Raw genomic sequence first — 23275 nt, forward strand, 5'->3', positions numbered from 1 at the left:
CAACCCCTAGAATTTTAAAAGTTAAAATTCAACCCTTATACTTATATTATTATGATTTAATAATTATATATATATGTATAAGAACAAAGTCGTCTTACCGCTAGTACGCCTCATTCACGAAGCCGGTCTATAAGGTGGGTATAAGGTTATTGCCTATAAAATAGTGACTTAATGGGTGTCCACTCTCACCCACCGCTTGCTTGATCGGTGGAGGGTCGTTAGCCGAACGGGTAAGACAAGGACTTATTAATTCTCATTCAAAGTATGATGAATATTATAAAGTAAGTAAATGTTTTATTAAATTCCCAATCTTAGTTACTTTAGGAAAAATGTGAATAAGGTGCTATTCCATGAAATTACACTTTGCACTTTGATTAAGTCGTTGGTGGAGCGTGTGTGGTTAACCGGCACACTAACTTGGACTTAACAAGGTAGGTAAAGGGTGACTTAGGGTTTATTATAGTATCGATGGAGCGTGTGTGGTTAACCGGCACATCGATTGAGTGATAAACTTTAAGGGTACCAAGTGATTTGCATGGTTACTTCACACCTCGTTTTGTGATCCTCGGTATCCCAGTCACAAAACTTGGAGGGCACACTCGAGATTGAAACATGCCTTTGAAAAGTTCATTGAATCTCAAAGAATCTAGGAATTTCTAAGAACCATTCAAAAACCTAATACTAAAATATTGCGGTTTTCGTGGTGGAAATTGGTGAATCGTCATTCACCTACCTTTCAAATATGATATAGCTTAGATTACGGCATACCTCTTCTAAGTTATATTATATTGTGATTGGATCCTAGCCTTAATATTACATTTGGGTGTTTTATTAAGGACTCTCTTATCTAAACTAATCTTGTCCTCTTTTCTTCAGATGTCTTTCAACAATGCTTCTGGCTCTAATCCTAATGGCTCCTTTTCCCTTATGAACTTGTGTGGGAAAGTCACCTTTGATGGATCCAACTTCAATGAGTGGATCAGAAACATCAGGATGATTACCCGCTACGAGGACAAAGAATATGTCCTTGACAAGGAGCTTAAGGAGATTGATGAGTCCACTGCAACTCCTCTGGAGATCGTTGAATTTCGGGCACATGAAAGGGATGCTACGAAAGTGGCTTGCATCATGATGGCCACGATGACAACGGAACTCCAAAAGTCTTATGAGGATTTCTACCCTTATGACATGCACCAAGATTTGATGGAAAGATACCATCAAAGTGCACGACAAGAGAGGTATGAAATCATCTGCTCCATGATAACAACCATGATGAAGGACGGGGAATCTGTCACGAGCCACATGCAGAAAATGCAAAGGTATGTGGATCGTTTGCTGAAGCTTAATGTGAACTTCCCGGAGGATCTTGCAGTAGATATTATTTTGCATTCCTTACCATCGTGCTATGATCAATTCCGCATGACATATCACATGAACAAGGAAGAAGTCACCCTCAGCAAACTTCAGGGACTTCTCAAGACCGCAGAATCAGGTCCTAAGGGGAAGTCGGTTGCTATCACTCCTACTCAAAACTCTACTCCGGTTTTGGCAATCGGGAAAAGTCGAGGGAGGAAGAGAAAGAGCTCTTCTAAGGGTACCAAGGCTCGGACCCTTGATGGCTCTTCTTCAAGTGGAACCAAGAAAGGTTTCATTACTCCTTCTTCTGACCCAAAAGAGGCTGAATGCTTCTATTGCCATGAAAAGGCTCATTGGAAGCGGAACTGCCCAAAATACCAGCAAGATGTGAAGGATGGGAAAGTTAAACCCAATCATGCAGGTATTTACACTATCATTTCTAATAACTCACCCCATTCTAATTCTTGGGTCCTTGATACCGGTTGTGGTATTCATATTTGTTGTGACTTGCAGGGACTAAGAAGAAGTGAGAATGTGGAGCAAGGAAGGATAAACTTGATCATGGGGAATAGGAAAGCTATACATGTTACCAAGATTGGAGTTTATACTTTATCGCTAAGTAGTGGGTTTAGTTTAGATTTGAATAAGTGTTGTTATTCGCCAGGAATGGCAAGAAATATTATTTCCTTTCATGCTTTGTACAAACAAGGGTTTACCTTTTCATTTAATAATGAAGTTGGTTCAATTGATGCTTTCTTTAATAATGTTCTTTATTTTAAAGCATTACCCTGTGATGGTGTGTATGAAGCTGTATCTGTTGTAGATAACTTAGGAAATAATGTTTTGTGTATTGATTCTACTAATAATAACTTGGATAAAGCATCTTTATGGCATTGTCGTCTTGGACATATAAGCAAGAAACGCATAGGCCAACTCCAAAAGGATGGAGTCTTGGAGTCGTTTGACCTAAAGTCAGATGATAGTTGCGAATCATGCTTACTTGGAAAAATGACAAAGTCACCCTTCACAGGTTCGTGTGAGAGGGGTGAAGGTTTGTTGGACCTTATACACACGGATGTGTGTGGACCATTCAAACATGCCACAAGGGATGCTAATCGTTATTATTTGACTTTTACTGATGATTATAGTAGATATGGATATGTCTACTTGATCAAGCATAAGTCAGAGACTTTCGAGAGGTTTAAGGAATTTAAACAGGAAGTCGAGAATCAATTGGGTAGGAACATTAAGATGCTTCGATCCGATCGTGGTGGTGAGTATCTTAGTTCAGAGTTCCTCGACTATCTAAGGGAATGTGGGATAGTCTCACAATTGACACCTCCCAGGACACCACAGTTGAATGGTGTGGCTGAGAGGCGTAATCGAACCTTGTTGGATATGGTTCGTTCCATGATGAGTCGAGCTACGCTACCAATCTCATTCTGGGGGTATGCCTTAGAGATTGCCGCCCATATTCTTAATCTAGTCCCTACAAAGAATGTTGCCAAAACTCCTCACGAGATGTGGACTGGTAAAGTACCTAAACTAGACCACATCAAGATTTGGGGTTGTGAGGATTTCGTGAGACGCGAGACTCATGATAAGCTCGAACCTCGAAGCGAGAGGTGTATTTTCATCGGTTACCCACAGCGATCCTTTGGTTACCTCTTCTACAGACCTAGTGACAATGTGGTCTTTATAGCAAGAAGAGGAGTCTTTCAAGAAAGAGAGTTTATAAGCCAAGGAGACAGTGGGAGGCAAATTGATCTTGAGCAAATTCAAGAATCAAGCGGTGAAGGAACTTCAAACTCTAGCCCTCAACTTGAGGAGGAAACTCCTGTTGAGCAAATTGACAAATCTGTACCTCTGAGACGTTCCACGAGAGTTAGGAGTGCACCTGAGCATTACTATGGATTCTATATTACTGCAGAAGGTGAGACACTTATTAGTGATGAGACACTAGTAAGTCAAGATGACCCTAACAGCTACGAGGAAGCCATGGCAGGCCCCGAGTCTGCTAAATGGAAAGAGGCTATGGATAGCGAGATACAATCCATGTATGATAATCAAGTTTGGAACTTGGTTGAAAATGTACCAGGTCGTAAGACAGTAGGGTGCAAATGGGTCTTCAAGAAGAAGACCGACATGGATGGTAAAGTACACACTTATAAGGCTAGACGGGTTGCAAAGGGCTTCTCTCAAATTCCTGGAGTGGATTATGATGAGACCTTTTCTCCAGTAGCCAAGATTAAGTCTATTCGGGTTCTGTTGGCCATAGCTGCATTTCATGACTATGAAATATGGCAGATGGATGTCAAAACCGCTTTCCTTAATGGAAAGTTGGCTGAAGATGTTTACATGAGTCAGCCAGAGGGTTTTGTGAGCAACGAGTACCCTAATAGAGTGTGTAAGCTTGAGAAATCCATTTATGGATTGAAGCAAGCACCTCGCAGATGGAATCTTTGCTTTGATGAAAAGGTCAAGGAATTTGGCTTTTCTAGGAGTGAAGATGAATCTTGTGTGTATGTCAAGGCTAGTGGGAGTATAGTTAGCTTTTTGGTATTGTATGTGGATGAAATACTACTCATAGGAAACGACATTCCAACCCTGCAGGAAGTAAAGTCCTGGCTTGGGAAGTGTTTCGCTATGAAGGACCTTGGTGAAGCTGCCTATATTCTAGGGATAAGGATCATGAGAGATCGGAGTAAAAGACTAATTGGACTTAGTCAGAGTACCTACTTGGATAAGGTGTTGAAGAGATTCAGCATGCAGGATTCCAAGAAAGGAGAGTTACCCATCCAGAGTAACACCACATTGAGTAAGACACAAAGCCCTAGCACTGAGGCTGAGATAGCAGAAATGAGTCGAACACCTTACGCTTCGGCTGTAGGATCTATCATGTATGCTATGACGTGTACTCGACCCGATGTAGCTTTTGCCTTGAGCATGGTTAGCAGGTATCAGGCGAACCCTGGCAAGGCACACTGGATTGCGGTAAAGAATATCCTCAAGTACCTACGGAGGACTAAGGACTGGGTTCTTACCCTCGGTGGGAGTGATGACTTGAGAGTTGTAGGGTATAGTGATGCTAGCTTCCAGACTGATAGGGATAATTTCCGCTCTCAGTCGGGCTGGGTCTTTACCCTAAACGGAGGAGCAATTTCTTGGAAGAGTTCCAAGCAAGAGACAGTGGCAGATTCTACTTGTGAATCAGAGTATATTGCAGCTAGTGAAGCAGCAAAGGAGGCTATATGGCTGAAGAACTTCATTGGAGACCTTGGAGTTGTACCAGCTATTAAAGAGCCAATGAAAATTTTCTGTGATAGTGAAAGTGTTGTTGCCTTAGCCAAGGAACCAAGGGATCATGGTAGATCCAGGCACATCGACAGAAAATACCATTTCATTAGACATCGGATCGAAGAAGGACACCTCGTGGCAAACAGGGTATCATCAGATGAGAATCCGGCAGATCCCCTCACAAAGGGACTGACTCGGGTTAAGCATCTTCAGCATGCTCGGAGCATAGGGCTGAAGGATGATATTAGATTTAGTAGTTAGATAATCTCTAAATTTTTAAAGTTTAATTGACAATTGATGATGAATAAAAGTGTTTTATTTATGAGTAAAGTGTTGCTATCTCTTGTCGATCTTTTACTATATTTCTTTTGCATGTTTTGACTTCCAGAATAATTTTGTTTGGTATAACATATTATTCAAACCTCCACAGTCGGTCATATGATGGAAGTAGATATGAATCAAGACTGTCATGTTTGGTTGTAGAGGTCTTGGACAAGGCTACAACAATCATGAGTGCTCATAAGTTCTGAGCATTGGACTCAAGCCACGCTCACTGGAATCACTTCATGGAATTCTATCTCGAGTGATCGTGAGACGGTAATATCATATAAGTCTTCAAACCTAGAGATATGATTTGTTACTTACAAGTTAGTTATGCATTGACTGTACGAAACCGCATTGGTAACTCGATGTTATAAAACGTACTTTTGTGTGTAATTCAATGAGTGGTAGAACAAAGATATGAGTCGAAGTTTATCTGTTCCTTCTTGGATTAGAAGCTGATATCTGGGCCCCTCGATGATTTTGTTTTGACCCATGTACCGGGCCCGGTCAGAACTAAGTTGATGTGTTCAATTAAGTTCTATGTCAAACAAATTGGAAATCGGGAAACAAACTGCTAGACAATAAGTAAGACATTGTTCCATGTATTTGTCCGGCTGATATCTAGAACGGAGGATTATATGATCAGTTATCTTAAATGGCGTACCATCATCTTCTCAGTTCCGAGAGGCCTTGAAAGAGCTACGATTGCCGGTCGGTTCCTGAAGTACTAGAGATGTAGTTATTAGAGTTATCCAAGTGGGAGACTGTTGGATAAGGTGTCTAAGTCCATAACTATTTCGGGCTTGTACTTGACCCGACCCGGCATGGTCCATTTGGGTTGCATGGCACCATGCAATTGGATAGACAAAATGAGAGAAATAACACTTGGAGATTATTAATATATTATAAGTTCTAATATATTAATAATATTATTTGATTAGTTTGATCAAAGAATTAATTTGGAATTAATTAAGTGATCAAAGGATAACTAATTAAATATATGGGTTGATTATGTAAATCATTCATATCTTGTATAGTGGGCTAAGAGGCTCCATGGATTATCAAGTTGGGTTCTACCCATAGGATGCTCCATGGATGCTCCATGGGAGTTACAAACCCATGGGTCATGGAAATGAAGAGTCATGACACATTAGGGTTTACATGGTGTAACCCTAGATGTGTCAACACTATATAAGAGTCCCATTCTCCACAAAATTGGCTACACAAGTTAGACATAAGAAACTAGAGGGCTTGGCCGATTTTGAGAAGTGTGTGTTATCTCAAGAGTCTTTCCAAGAGTATTTGGTGTTGTGTGAAGCATTTGAGGCATCACATTTGGGGTGCTAGGCTCACAAGGTTTCAAGGAACACAAGCAACAACAAGGTAAGTTATTCTATCTATGATTCAAGTTAAAATTGTTACCCATGTATGCTAGATAGGAATATAACCTTGGAATTTAACTTTGCATGATAACTAGACAAAGATAGATCCAATGTTATTAGGGTTGCATGTACACTTAGGAAGTATTAGAATGCTCAAAACCCATCAGAACATCCCCTCACTCTTTCTTCAAAAATTTCGAGATCTAAGGAGCATTCAAGAAAATATCTCCACAAATTCTCTACTAAAGGTAAGATTAAGTTAAGATCTATGATTTTGGCACTTATTTTATCAAAATCTTCTACTAATCCATGTAAAAATCATGATCACTCTCCTAGAAACTCTCTAAATTCGAGATCTTCCAAGGAAAGGTTGCTTAGGCCGAAAATCACATCATTTTCTTCCATCCTTTCTCCAAAACCGAAACCACAGCCAAAGGTGAGCTTCATACCCCCTATTTTTCGGTTTTTATAAGTTTTGGTGGGGGGGGGGAATACAAGCAAATGTGTAGATCTATGAGTATATGTATGTCTTGTATGATTTCTATGTTTGTTTACATGTTCTTATGTGATTATGGTGTTGAAACTAGTCAAAAAGTCCTTAAATTCGAGATTTGCATTAGGATGTATGAAACAAGTGTTAAACATATTATTACACACAAATCATTTCTAGAGAAATAACCAAGTTGGTTAACATGAACTCATTGGGCTAAAAATCCCATTTTTGGACTCAAAATGTTGAAAATATAAAGTTAAAGGGCCCAAAATGACAAAATACAAATTCTGATGGATGAAATGAGTCAAAACAGTTTCAATAAGGTATTTTTCTGGAAATATTCTCTTGGAAGGATTAAATGTGAAATTTTTAAGCATAATGAGCCAAAAATGAATTTTTCGGCCCAATAAAGCCCAATATGCGAGATTTTCAAATTAGAGGGGCTGAAACTGTGATTTTCTGTAAAACAGGGGACTACTAGTGCTCCAAGTCCATTTCATGGGCCAAAAATGCTTTTCATATTTAAAAGGGACCAAAGATGCAAAAAATTTCTACTTTACGCCAAAAGTGTAAAAACTGCGAAAATAAGGGTTTCAGCCGAGAAAAACTTTATTTGATGGACTAAAACTGTTTTTCAAATAACTTTGAGCTGAAAAATAACTTTTCTACAAGTTTTGATACTAAAGTGTCAAGAAAAATGGTTTGAGGACTAAAATAGAAATTTATTTTATACAAAGGGTTAAAGGTGTAAATTATCCAAATGAAAGGGGCTGCAATAATGAAACATCCTAATGTTTTAAATAATAAACTCGTCATGATGAAATACTAGCACCTCGACTATCGGCAAATTATAATACACCTTCAACACCAAAATCATTATCAAACGAATTGATTTGGTCTCGAATCAATAGTGAATCCGAAATTACTAACACGACGAAACTTCAATACACACGCGGAAATTTCGGGAAGTCAATACACACGTGAGAATACACCAGACATCGATACACCGTCTTTGTGCCCAAAAGTTTCAAATCGTGTTTGTTGGGACTAGCTAGCCCAATGGCATGATCTTTAGACCCGAAGGAAACTCGCTTACATGTAGTTGGGTCTTATATGACCTAATTTCGTGTAAAAGGAGTGTTACAGGCTTTGTATTGTTGAACCCCAAGGGCCCTCAGGTGCTGCTAGTAAAGTCGATAATTCACCAAATGCGAGTCGGGCTAAGGGCCCATCGCATTCACGATAGCCTTGAACGACTTACGGAAAATATCGGGACTTCGCACCCTCTTTTCCTCCTCGGTTGTGGGGCTACATGAAGTCCGGGTGTTTGGATTAAGTGAATAGTGCGAGCGACGCCTAAGGGATCGTTTGTATGGTTGTAAACTAGTCATTTTCATTAATGTGTGTTTATAACAATTCACAATCAATAATTAATCCAACGTCACCGGGACTCAACGAATACACATGTCGTAACGAAATAACAAGATATAAATCATTTGAAGCAAAGTATTAGGAAAACATCGGGTTTTCCTAGGGTTTTCAATTAATACACCTACGAGTTACACACCGAGTTTTATAAATTGTACTTTTACATTTATAGAAACAAACAAGCATACTTACGGATCTTCACACTTTTTATACTATGTTCTTTTCAGAAAATATCGGATTTTTTGGTGAATTTCAAAACAATACAAACCACTATATTTCAAACATTACTTATGAACTCAACAACATTTCATATGTTGATGTTTTTCAAAATACTTGTATTCTCAGGTAACAGGTAAATCGGAAAGGAAAAATGTACTCAGTAACGTCTTGTTGTTGATTTAATTAGTACCGAACAATTTACTTTTGGACATGTAATATTATGGATCAATGTACTGAATGTAAACGCTACCAGTTGTAATATTCCAATGCTTGGTATTGTATGATGTTATGTTTCATGTATATTCATTGTGATGGTATTCAATTGAGTCACAATAGCCCTCGGACATTTCCGCCGTCTGGTTCGGGGGTGTGACAGGTTGGTATCAGAGCTCTGTTTATAGTGAACTAGCATATCGAACCATACAGTGATATGCAACTATAAACCAAAAGAGGGACTAACATAACTCTAAACAAAAAAAAGTAAAATACAACAATAAAACACCTTTGCTTGCATTAGGAACAAGGAACATAACGCCGAACCAAACGAAATAATGCTGGTATCTCGGTTAATTCAGGACTGTTCTTAGTGGTACCAAGGAGTGGATGTAGCCTGATCAACTACATTCTCTCCAAAGTATAACTAACACACGTTCTGATGAGATCGGGATAGATAGGGAACCTAAAACTATACCCCTTTATCACCAAAAAGAGAACGCTTGCTTAGTCTGTACAATAGTTGTAGCATCCTAGGAATAATGTTAGCATATTTACATACTCACGCAGACAGCATGGCTGGTTTTCATCACCCTGGAGACCCTTATTTCCCTAATCAGGGGAATAACGGATGGTTAGAGGAAGAGCATGAGGAAGAGCCTGAGGAAGACCCCGAAGAGGAATCTGACGGGGAACTGGAGGCCGGAGACGAAGGCGAGCCTGCCGAACCAGAAGAAGACGAAGGGAACTTCGAAGAGGAACCCGATGACAGTGAAGGGGGTGATTCGGATGCAGAGTCCGAAGTCATCAACCCCCCCTACCCGATCAGGGTGCCTGCTTACCGTGTGGTCCCCACTGGTCCTACCCCTCCCTAGGGTATTGATCGTTGGAGATGGAGCAGACAGCAGGGACAGCGACCCCCATTCGGCATGTCGCGCGAGTTCTTTGACCTGAGGGACGGAGGACCGGCCGACCGAGCCCTACTGGTCATGGTGAGACGATTATGGAACACCGGCGATCTTGCTCAGGGCACTGCTGATCAGATACGCCAGCTGTGGACTAGGGTCGAGCGTGCGGAACAGGAGACACGCGACGTCCTTCGGGAGTTTCACATGAGGCAGGTAAGGTGGGAGTCTCGACTCCAGGACGCAGAAGGACTGGTGGCTCGTCTTCAGGGAGCATCCACATCCGCAGCACCACCTCCAGATGCAGCTCATCGCGGTTAGGGATAGACTTATCTTAGTAGGTCGTTAGGAACTATGCTATGTACCCCGACTCTATGTTTAAGTGACTACACTACTCATAGAGCCGTTATGCTGTCGAACTAGTGTCACTCATGTATGCTCTTACGAGCAAATTTTTCATATATCAAATGCGAATAATATTAGTAAACTTTTACGTGCTTTGTTATGATATTGCAAATTGTTATGTGTTGAGAATCTGTGATTGTATGTTAAATGGTAGGAGTGTTTAAGTTTGTACCTTGCACCTAGTCAGTAGGGTCACAATCTCCCAGGAATCCCAAACACTCAACATCTTTCCGTTTCATGACAAAAAGATGCCTCGCCGTCCTACTCGCGGAAACCCTGGACCAACCCCACCCGAAGTTGACTCCACTGCATTCCAGGCGGCCGTGTCTGCTGCGGTCACCGCAGCTATGGCACAACTTCACCAAGGGAATAACGGAGGAGGCATCGGGCAAGGGGCCAGGAGTTCGAACAACGGGATGAATCAAGGACCCACAAAACATGTACCTATAAGGACTTTACAAATGCCAAACCACAAACTTTTAACGGCACTGGAGGAGTGATCACTCTGAAGCGATGGATTGAGAAGGTGGAATCGGTATTCGAGATATGTGATTGTCCTGAGCAGATGAAAGTGAAGTTCGCGGCCTGCACTTTTGTCGATCAAGCGCTCACCTGGTGGAACGGATAAGTGGAAGCCATGACACTCCCTGTAGCCAACTCCATGCCGTGGGCGGAGATGAAAGAAATGTTGATGGCTGAATACTGCCCACGAGGTGAGATTCAGAAAATGGAGCAGGAATTGTGGAACCTCACTGTGCAGAATGCGAATATCGATGCCTACATATCGAGATTTAGTGAACTATCTCTGTTGTGCCCGGGTATGATCACCTCAGAAGGAAAGAAGATTGAGCGATTTATCTGGGGACTAACATCACCAATCCAAGGAAATGTGATAGCTGCAAACCCCGAAACATTTGACAGTGCAAAAAGATTGGCAAAGAAGCTGTATGACCATAACAACAAGAAGGGTGAGAAGCCAGCGGAGGCTGAAGGAAAGAAGGAAGGTGATGGCAAGAAAGGGAAGAACAACAAGAGGAAGGGGCGTCAGGGCCCCGAGACCTCTAAAAAGCAGCAGAAAGTGGCAGTTAATGCTGTCACCGCACCGGTTCCAGCCACACCACATGCTCCAGCCTCAGCTGCTTCAAATGCTCCCAGACCTTATTCCAGTAATCTTCCTAAGTGCAACAAATGCGGTTTCCATCACAATGGAGAATGCAAGGAGTTGCAGTGCACCAGTTGTAATCGAAGGGGACACACGACGAAGTACTGCAGGACCTACCCTCTCCAGAACCAACAACAGGGAAACAGCAACAACAACAACAATCGCAACAACAACAACATCACTCCTGGCGGCCATAATGCAGGGCCTAGCCACACCTGCTATGGGTGTGGGAGGACCGGGCTTTTCTGCCGAGACTGCCCTAACAAAAACAATCCAGGAAACGGAGGAACAGGAAGGATGCTGACGATGGGTCAGGGGGAGGCGATTCAGGACCCCGCTGTTGTTACCGGTATGTTTCCGCTAAATCACACTTATGCATGCATCCTATTTGACACCGGAGCGGAGCGAAGTTTCTTAAGAAATAAGTTTAAACATTTATTAAAACAACAGCCCCAGAAGCTAGGTGAAACCTTTACGGTGGAAATGGCCAATGGGAAAACCGAATCCACCGGGGAAATCTATATCGGATGTACCCTAACCCTAAATCAACACGTCTTTCGAATAGACTTAATGCATGTATCAATTAGGAGTTTCGATGTGATTATTGGCATGGATTGGTTATGCCCCCACCATGCTGAAATTATGTGTCATGAGAAGGCCGTCCGCCTTCGCCTTCCTAATCACGAAACCCTAGTAATTTACGGGGACAAACCTAGCATGAACCTTCGCCTCGTCTCATGCATCAAGGCACAAAAACATCTACGAAATAAAAATTTGGCGTTCCTGGCTCACATAGTGGATAAAATCAAGGACGAGGTTAACGTTCAAGACATTCCCATAGCATGTGAGTTCCCAGACGTGTTTCTTGAAGATCTTCCAGGAGTACCCCCAGAGAGACAAGTGGAGTTCCGAATCGACCTTGTTCCAGGAGCAACTCCTCTCGCTAAATCACCCTATTGGCTAGCTCCTGCTGAAATGCAGGAATTGTCCAGCCAACTCAGTGAACTCTTAGACAAGGGATTCATCCGCCCTAGTTACTCGCCATAGGGAGCTCCAGTCCTCTTTGTCAAAAGAAGGACGGATCTTTTAGAATGTGCATCGATTTCAGAGAGTTAAATAAACTCACTGTTAAAAATCGCTACCCACTCCCACGAATCAATGATCTATTTGACCAGCTCCAAGGAGCTAGTTATTTTTCTAAGATAGATGTACGATCCGGATACCACCAACTCAAAGTCCGGGAAGAGGATATTCCAAAAACCGCTTTTCGAACTCTCTACGCACATTATGAATTTGTCGTAATGCCCTTCGGTCTAACAAATTCCCCTACCGCATTTATGGACCTGATGAACCGGATCTGTCGACCATTCCTCGACAACTTTGTCATCGTCTTCATTGATGACATTCTCGTCTATTCCCGAAGCGAAGAAGAGCATGGCCAACATCTCCGACAAATCCTAGAAACTCTGCGATCAGAGAAGCTATACGCAAAACTCTCCAAGTGTGAGTTCTGGCTCCGGAGTGTGAACTTCCTAGGGCATGTAGTTAGCCAAGATGGAATTCATGTGGATCCCTCTAAGGTCAAAGTTGTTGAAGGATGGGCAATCCCGACAACACCCACATCAATCCGTCAATTCTTGGGTCTAGTAGGCTACTATAGGAGATTCATTCAAAACTTCTCTAAGATCGCCAAACCACTTACCTCGCTTACAAAAAAGGGCGTACCATTCAAATGGACGGACAAACAAGAAGTCGCATTCCGAACCCTGAAACAAGCTCTCTGTAGTGCCCCGGTACTATCACTACCGGAGGGAATGGAAGATTTTGTGGTCTACTGTGACGCATCAAATCAGGGCTTAGGTTGTGTTCTCATGCAGCGTGGAAGGGTGATAGCTTACGCATCCCGCCAACTAAAGACGCACGAAGTGAACTATACGACCCATGACCTAGAATTGGGAGTCGTGGTCTTTGCCCTAAAAATTTGGAGGCATTACCTTTACAGTACGAAGTTCACCATCTTCACGGACCACAAGAGTCTCCAGCACATCTTGAACCAGAAAGAGTTGAACATGAGGCAACGAAGATGGGTTGAATTACTAAACGGTTATGAGTGCGAGATCAAGTACCACCCAGGAAAGGCCAACGTGGTAGCTGACACATTAAGTTGGAAAGAGTACTCTAATCGTCGTACGAAAACTCTCTCAATAACCATCCAATCTCACCTAGCCACTCAAATTGCAGTAGCCCAGTCAGAGGTCATGAAGATGGAAAATAGAGCAAGCGAAGCATTGCACGGAATGGAGAAGAACCTAGAGGCAAATGAGAATGGAGTATACTATTTCATGAACCGTCTTTGGGTCCCTAAGCTCGGAGGATTTAGGGAGGTAGTTATGAAGGAAGCCCATAAGACGCGATACTCCGTTCATCCCGGCTTAGACAAGATGTATTTGGAAATTAAACAACACTATTGGTGGCCCAACATGAAGGCCGAAATTTCCACCTATGTTGGTAAGTGCCTTACGTGTGCCAAGGTAAAGGTGGAGTACCAGAAGCCCTCAGGGGTATTACAGCAACCGGTAATCCCTGAGTGGAAATGGGAGGGGATTTCTATGGATTTCGTGACCAAGCTACCTAAGACGTCGGATGGACTGGACACCATATAGGTAATAGTCGACCGACTGACGAAATCTGCCCATTTCCTGCCCATAAAGGAATCCTACAAGATGGAAAGATTGACACGTTTATACATTCAAGAAATCGTGAGACTCCATGGAGTACCAGTGTCTATTATCTCGGATAGGGACAGTAGGTTCACTTCACGTTTTTGGCAATCTCTCCAGAAGGCATTGGGAACTCATCTCGATATGAGCACCGCTTATCATCCACAAACGTATGGTCAAAGTGAACGAACCATTCAAACGCTCGAAGACAAGCTCCGTGCATGTGTGATAGACTTTGGGAAGTCTTGGGATACCCACTTACCCTTAGTCGAATTCTCATATAACAACAGTTACCATTCGAGCATCAAGGTCGCTCCTTTCGAAGCACTATACGGGCGTAAGTGTAGATCACCGTTATGTTGGGCTGAGGTGGGTGATACCCAACTAGCAAAAACACATACATCGGACAAGGCACTAACGAGACCGGAGATCATTCGTGAAACCACGGAAAAGATTGTTCAAATTAGAGCTCGATTACAAGCATCGCGCGACCGACAAAAGAGCTACGCCGATAAACGGCGAAAGCCCTTAGAATTTCAGGTCGGGGATCGAGTACTGTTGAAAGTCTCACCCTGGAAAGGAGTTATTTGTTTCGGAAAACGGGGAAAACTGAACCCACGATACATTGGACCTTTTGAGATCGTCGCCCGAATAGGTCCAGTGGCGTATAAACTCCAACTACCCGCAGAGCTAAACAGTGTACACCCCATGTTCCATGTTTCCAATCTAAAGAAGTGTCTATTGGAGGAAACACTCATCATTCCCCTTGACGAGATCGAAATCAACGAGAATCTTCTGTTCATTGAAGAACCGGTTGAAATCATGGACAGGGAGGTGAAGCGTACTAAGAAAAATCGCATCCCGATCGTGAAAGTACGGTGGAACGTAAAGCGTGGGCCAGAATTCACGTGGGAACGCGAAGATCAAATGAAGCAAAACTACCCACACCTATTTTAGCATTCTCAAATCTAGCTTTCAAACAGAATTTCAGGACGAAATTCCCTCTAACGAGGGGATGATGTCACAACTAGAAATTTTGTGTCTTGTAATCACTACACTCAAGTAAAATGTAGAATCAAAAACTTAAGAGCATGTATGATGCTTACTCTATGACAACAAAACTTCAATCCAATACACCATACAAGTACTACAAATAGTCAACAAGAAATTGGAAACCCTAGAAGTTCTTGTTAGGTCCATTTTGGGCTAGGACTTCCTTATTGGACTCATTGGACCAATAAGCTTCCAATTTGACTATCATGGGCTTAGAACCTTTAAATGGGCTCTAATTGGACCCACATTCATTTATTTCAACATTTTGGGCCATATTGGGCCTAGAATGAAATAAATTAAATATTATGAACCATAATTAACCTAAACTAGCCCAACAAAGTATAAAAATCACACTTATATTTTATAGGGCCAACAATCATCAAACCTAACTCTAATATGGGCTTAGGGGCATTAAAGCCCAAAAATCTCTTCTCCCCTCTCCAATCTCGGCCCAAGCCCAAAGAAAAGGGAGAGTTGACCTTTGTTGCCACCTCATAATTATTCAAGGGTCTTCAATTCATCTTATCCCATATATCCATGCATACATCACTTCAAGGTCTCTCTTCTTCTCCCTCTCTCTCACTCTCGGCCGAACACATACACATACACTCACCAAAAATTCCTTTCATCCTCTATAAGTCTTGAAGAACATCCCTTCACTCTTTCTTCAAAAATTTCGAGATCTAAGGAGCATTCAAGAAAATATCTCCACAAATTCTCTACTAAAGGTAAGGTCAAGTTAAGATCTATGATTTTGGCACTTATTTTATCAAAATCTTCTTCTAATCCATGTAAAAATCTTGATCACTCTCCTAGAAACTCTCTAAATTCGAGATCTTCCAAGGAAAGGTTGCTTAGGCCGAAAATCACATCATTTTCTTCCATCTTTTCTCCAAAACCGAAACCACACCCAAAGTTGAGCTTCATACCCCCTATTTTTCGGTTTTTATAAGTTTTCTGGGGGGGGGGGAATACAAGCAAATGTGTAGATCTATGAGTATATGTATGCCTTGTATGATTTCTATGTTTGTTTACATGTTCTTATGTGATTATGGTGTTGAAACTAGTCAAAAAGTCCTTAAATTCGAGATTTGCATTAGGATGTATGAAAAAAGTGTTAAACATATTATTACACACAAATCATTTCTAGAGAAATAACCAAGTTGGTTAACATGAACTCATTGGGCTAAAAATCCCATTTTTGGACTCAAAATGTTGAAAATATAAAGTTAAAGGGCCCAAAATGACAAAATACAAATTCAGATGGATGAAATGAGTCAAAACAGTTTCAATAAGGTATTTTTCTGGAAATATTCTCTTGGAAGGATTAAATGTGAAATTTTTTAGCATAATGGGCCAAAAATGAATTTTTCGGCCCAATAAAGCCCAATATGCGAGATTTTCAAATTAGAGGGGTTGAAACTGTGATTTTCTGTAAAACAGGGGACTACTAGTGCTCCAAGTCCATTTCATGGGCTAAAAATGCTTTTCATATTTAAAAGGGACCAAAGATGCAAAAATTTTCTATTTTGGGCCAAAAGTGTAAAAACTGTGAAAATAAGGGTTTCAGCCAAGAAAAACTTTATTTGATGGACTAAAACTGTTTTTCAAATAACTTTGAGCTGAAAAATAACTTTTCTACAAGTATTGATACTAAAGTGTCAAGAAAAATGGTTTGGGGACTAAAATAGAAATTTATTTTATACAAAGGGTTAAAGGTGTAAATTATCCAAATGAAAGGGGCTGCAATAATGAAACATCCTAATGTTTTAAATAATAAACTCTTCATGATGAAATACTAGCACCTCGACTATCGGCAAATTATAATACACCTTCAACACCAAAATCGTTATCAAACGAATTGATTCGGTCTCGAATGAATAGTGGATCCGAAATTACTAACACGACGAAACTTCAATACACACGCGAAAATTTCGGGAAGTCAATACACACGTGAGAATACACCAGACGTCGATACACCGTCTTTGGGCCCAAAAGTTTCAAATCGTGTTTGTTGGGCCTAGCTAGCCCAATGGCATGATCTTTAGGCCCGAAGGAAACTCGCTTACATGTAGTTGGGTCTTATATGACCTGATTTCGTGTAAAAGGACTGTTACAGGCTTTGTGCTATTGGACCCCAAGGGCCCTCTGGTGCTGCTAGTAAAGTCGAGAATTCCCCAAATGCGAGTCGGGCTAAGGGCCCTTCGCATTCAGGATAGCCTTGGATCGTTTGTATGGTTGTAAACTAGTCATTTTCATTAATGTGTGTTTATAACAATTCACAATCCATAATTAATCCAACGTCACCTGGACTCAACGAATACACCTGTCGTAACGAAATAACAAGATATAAATCATTTGATGCAAAGTATTAGGAAAACATCGGGTTTTCCTAGGGTTTTCAATTAATACACCTACGAGTTACACATCGAGTTTTACAAATTGTACTTTTACATTTATAGAAACAAACAAGCATACTTACGGATCTTCACACTTTTTATACTATGTTCTTTTCGGAAAATATCGGATTTTCTGGCGATTTTCAAAACAATACAAACCACTATATTTCAAACATTACTGATGAACTCACCAACATTTCATATGTTGACGTTTTTCAAAATACTTGTATTCTCAGGTAACAGGTAAATCGAAAAGGAAAAATGTACTCAGTAACGTCTTGCTGTTGTTTCAATTAGTACCGAACAATTTACTTTTGGACATCTAATATTATGTATCAATGTACTTAATGTAAACGCTACTAGTTGTAATATTCCAATGCTTGGTATTGTATGATGTTATGTTTCATGTATATTCATTGTGATGGTACTCAATTGAGTCACAATAGCCCTCGGACGTTTCCGCCGTCTGGTTCGGGGGTGTGACAAATTGAGTATTTGGGTTGCATACTGCTAAGTCAAAACTTCAGAAAATCATAACTTCCTCATACGAAGTCAGATTTGGATGATCTTTTTATGCACGCTCTCGGTTTAATGACCTCTACGACTTTCGTTTAGATCGCTAAGGTTAAATATAACTCCTTCGTAAATTAACTATTTACGTCATGCTGTGCCACACCGGTTTTGTCGCGAAACTTCGACAGGTCATAACTTCTTCGTTATACCACGGATTTCAGCATTCTTTATATTACCGGAAACCTCGTTTCAACTACGACAACATTATCTATAGATATCGAGCTTATCAAACATTTAATTTCGACGCTTATTTTCATACTTAATTTAATTAAGACACATAATTAAGCACAAACATATAATACTCAAATAAGACACTTCTATTACTTCAAAACGGGTTACAAAGGTTTACCTAGACTATTACATCATAATTGATGATAAGCCCAGAAACAAGGGTGTTACACCGAACTATAACTCTGAAGGGTCCGATATACCTGGGGACCAGCTTGCCCTACTTCTTGAATTGAATGACGACCTTCCATGGCGACACCTTCAGGAGCACCATATCCCCGACTTGGAATTCCAGGTCTGACCATTGTTTGTTGGCATAAATTTTCTGCTGACTCTGAGCAGTCTGAAGTCTGCTCTAAACCTATTGGATCTTCTCCGTAGTCTTGAGTACCACTTCGGTACTCCCCATGACTCTCTGCTCCACATCTCCCCAGCATATAGGGGTCTTGCACTTCCTCCCATACAACATCTCGAAAGGATGACAATCGATAGTCGCATGATAGCTATTTTTGTAGGAGAACTCCGCCAACGGGAGGTAAGTATCCCAACTACCTCCGAAGTCTAAAACACATGCCCGCAGCATATCCTCCAGAGTCTGGATGGTCCGCTCGCTCTGACCATTCGTCTGCGGGTGAAAGGTGGTGGTTAAATGTAATCGACTACCCAACTCATAATGAAACTTCTTCCACAACCTGGAAGTGAACCTCACGTTCCTGTTTGATATCACCGAAACTGGCACCCCGTTCCGTGCCACTACCTCCCAGATGTAGATGTCGGCCAACTTTTCGGCCGAAATACTCTCCTGAATTGGAATAAAATGGGCGCTCTTGGTCAATCGATCAACGATGACCCAGATCGAATCCACCCCTCGCGCGGTCCTAAGAAGCTTCGTAATGAAGTCCATAGTGATATCCTCCCACTTCCAGAACAGGATATCCAATGACTGGACCTTGTCGTGAGGTCTCTGGTGCTCAGCCTTGACCTTCTTGTAGGCCAGGCAGCTCTCCACAAACCAAGCTATGTCCCTCTTCATACAGGGCCACCAATAATTCAGTCGAGGATCCCTATACATCTTCGTCGACCCGGGATGGATGGAGAACCTGGATTTGAGCGTCTCTGCCATCAGTACCTGGCGAACACCTCCATGATACAGGTCCCACACCCTATGGTGAAGAGTTAACAATCCTCGACTATCATAGTCGAAGGAGGAAATCTAGCCCACAATTCGCTCGCTCTTCCAATGTTCCTCCTTTATGGCCTCCTTCTGGGCCTCCTGGATCTGCTCCAACAACGGAGTCGCAATTGTCATCCTTAGATAGATATCCCTGATCGGCGCTGCCTTGCAGCTAAGCGCATCGGCCATGACATTGGCCTTCCCCGGGTGGTAGAGGATCTCGCAATCGTAATATTTTACCACATCAAGCCACCGATGCCGCCTCATCATCAGATTTGGCTGGTCCATGAGATACCTCAGGCTCTTGTGGTCCGTGTGAATGGTACAACGAACCCCATAGAGGTAATGATGCCAAATCTTGAGGGCAAAAACAGCAGCCCCTAACTCCAAATCATGCGTCGGGTAATTCGCCTAGTGACGCTTCAACTGCCTCGAAGTGTAAGCTATAACATGCCCTCTTCGCATCAGTACCGTGCCCGGACCTGAGATGGACGCATCGTAGTATACCACAAAGTCCTCCATGCCATCTGGCAGGGCTAAGATTGGCGCCTCGCACAATCTCTATCTCAACATCTCAAATGCAGCCTGCTGCTCAGGCCCCCAGCAAAAAACCACGACTTTCCTCATCAACCGGGTCAGGGGCACGACTATCTTGGAGAAGTCCTGAATGAATCTCTAATAGTAGCCTGCAATCCCCAGAAAGCTCTGAATCTCAAATGGAGACCTCGGAACCTCTAACCTCATCACGACCTCCACTTTGGCTGGGTCAACCGAAATCCCATTCTGGTTGACAAGGTGCCCAAGAAACTGTACCTCGCGCAACCAGAACTTACACTTGGAGAACTTAGCATATAAGCTCTCCCTCCTTAATGTACCCAGAACCTACTGTAAGTGCTCCTTATGCTCGAGCATCATGGAATAAACAAAGATTTCATCGATGAAAACTATCATAGACCGATGCAACATCAGTCTACACACGTGATTCATGAGATCCATGAGTGTTGTAGGAGTATTCGTGAGCCCGAAGGGCATCACGACGAACTCATAGTTGCCATAGTGTGTCCGGAACATAATCTTCTGCACATCCTCCTCTCTGAACCTCATCTGATGATATCCTGAACACAGATCCATCTTGGAGAACCAAGACGCTCCTTGTAGCTAGTCAAAGAGGTCATCAATCCTTGGAAGTGGGTAATGGTTTTTCACCATTACCTTTTTCAACTCCCGATAGTCTTCACAAACAAAATCGGTGCTCCCCAGGTTGAACTGCTAGGTCTAATGAATCCCTTGAGTAACAGCTACTGCAGCTGCATAGACAACTCCTACATCTCAGGAGGAGCCAACCGCTACGGTGCCTTGGCTATCGGTGCTGCACCAGGGACTACGTCAATCCTGAACTCTACCTTCCTCTCTAGAGGTATCCCAGGCAACTCCTCAGGGAATACATCCGCAAACTCTCGTACCACCGGCACATCGCCCATCGTCGCCTTACCTGTTTCCCGGGTATCCATAACATAGGCGACGAATCCTGCGCAACCTTGCTGAAGGTAGCGCCTAGCTCTCGCTGCTAAAAATAAAGCCGATTCTTGTTGTGGCCTCTCGTCCTGAATCACCAGCTCTCCCCCACTTGGGGTTCTGATCCGCACCAACTATTGCGCATAGTCAATCACTGCCCCATTGGGGCTTAGCCAATCCATACTGATATAACCTTGCTCCCCCGCAAAGGTATGGGAACCAAGTCTACCAGGTAACGTTCCTCGAACAGCCTCAAAACACAATCTCGTAGACCTCTGATGCTGGCACTGACCGGTCGTCCGCAATCTCGACCTCTAGAGGGTAATCCAACATGCCTAAAGACTCAGTAAACTTCTTGCTAAGCGCAAGAGAGACAAACGATCGGGTAGCACCTGAAGCAAACAACAACTGAATTGGGATACCGTTCACATGGAACGATCCTAAACAATGCACATACACAATATATCAAAATCGCAGCGACATAACATAATAGCGTAAATAAGAAATCATACTCGTCACCACATTGGGTGCAGCGCATGCGTCCTTGACTGTCAGCTAAAATGCTCGGCTCCGTACCATCGAAGCCTCCGACTTGACCTTCCGGCCATCCATAACCTGCGCAGTCGCCGGAGTTGGCGCTACTGCCGACGTTGCTGCATCTGTCGTCAATTTGGGGCAATTGGCCTTCTTATGGCCCCTCTGATTGCAATGGAATCAAATCAGGTCTGATGTCTGAACCGCAGGAGTAGGGGCAATATAATCTCTGCCAAAATGCCCAGTCTTGCCGCACTTTCCACAGTGGTCCCGACCCTTCTGGCCCTTCGACCTAGAGTCGAATCCCTTGGGTTTCTTCCCCGAAACCCCCATAATTTGCACAGTCTCTACCTTCCTTTTCCTGATGTGCTCCAAATTGAACTCCCTTTCCCGCGCCCTGGCAATCATGGACTCCAGGGTCGGGCTGGCTAAATAGCTGACATGATCCCAAATATCAGCCTGCAACATATTATGGTAGCAGGTCTTCCGCATCTCCTCATCCCCCGCATACTGGGGTACCAACAATGCTCTCTCCCCGAACTTGGTGGTGATCTCCGCCACAGTCTCCGTAGTTTGTCTCATATCTAAAAACTCCCTTACTAGATGCTGAAGCTCCACAGCTAGACCAAGTCATAGCCTCGATGGCTGGGGCTCCCAACGTATCACCAATCAACTCCCACCAATCTCTGGCTCGATCCTTCAAACAACCTGCAGCAAAACGGACCTTCGACGCTTCTGGGCAAAAGCTCGTCAACTACGAAGACTCGATGTCTGTGATCCATCTCCTAGCAGCAATGTGGTCCTTCACCCCATGGAAGTCCGGCGCACTACTCCCTTTGAAGTCCTTAAAGGACAATATGTGAGTACCCCTCTGGCTAGATGCCAGATCACTCCTGAATTCCCGAAGGTGATCCTCCATTAGCTCCACGATCCCCTTCTTAATCGACCCGAAAATGAACGGGGTCACATCAAGGATACCTCTCGTGATCTCAGACGCGATGAACTCGCGTAGCCCGTCATCAACCTGCCTGAATCCTGCACCCGAGCCTGATCCTGATCATGATCCTGAACCCAATCCTCCTACTCCATGAGGTCTCACACACTATCCAAAGTTCCTGGTTCCATCTCGACCCTCCTTGACTTGAGTACGGATCATCTGCTTTCAGTAGTACGGGCCCATACTACCTTCCACATTTATCCGTACTTTCCTCAAGGATTGCTTCAACTTCACCAAGTCCCTTTATCTTTACCCTTTCCTACAAATCTCGTCCTCGGATTTCCTAGGTCACTCTCCGACCTAATCTCCGCCATCATCTGCACTAGGAGTTCCTACTTCCCTTTCCTAACTAGCTTGCGAATACTGTTACATATCCGCTCACTAGGTAGTTAAATTTAGCTAGGACCCCTTAAGCACAAAGCAAGCAACATTCGTGCATCGAGTAACCATATCAGGCATAACCTAATCAGGCTATGCTACTGCTGACTAAACAATCCTAGCATACAACTCATACAACAGGCATTTAAGGTATCCTCTAGATCCTTAGCCCTACTCTAACATGCTATTCTCAAAATCATATATTAGGCATACAAGGCATCCTTCTAGATCCCTAGCCCTAATCTAGCATGCAGTCCTCAGAATCATGAATCATACACGTAACATAACAAGTATGGGTATCTTGGGGAAAACTTACTTGAGCTCGGTCGGTCGCACACATCACACACTTTGTCTTTTCTCAAAATTTCTTCACATAAAATTTTGGAAACTATTTTTCTTAAAAAGATCTTTTAGTACCTAGGTTTGAGTCCAGACACCGCCGAGGGTGTGTCCGAATCCCTCAAACCAGCGCTCTGAGACCAACTTGTAACATCCCAAAAATCGAGGCCAAAAATTTCAT

Source organism: Lactuca sativa, chromosome 3 (assembly GCF_002870075.4).
Source record: "Lactuca sativa cultivar Salinas chromosome 3, Lsat_Salinas_v11, whole genome shotgun sequence".
In the NCBI taxonomy this organism is placed as follows: Eukaryota; Viridiplantae; Streptophyta; class Magnoliopsida; order Asterales; family Asteraceae; genus Lactuca; species Lactuca sativa.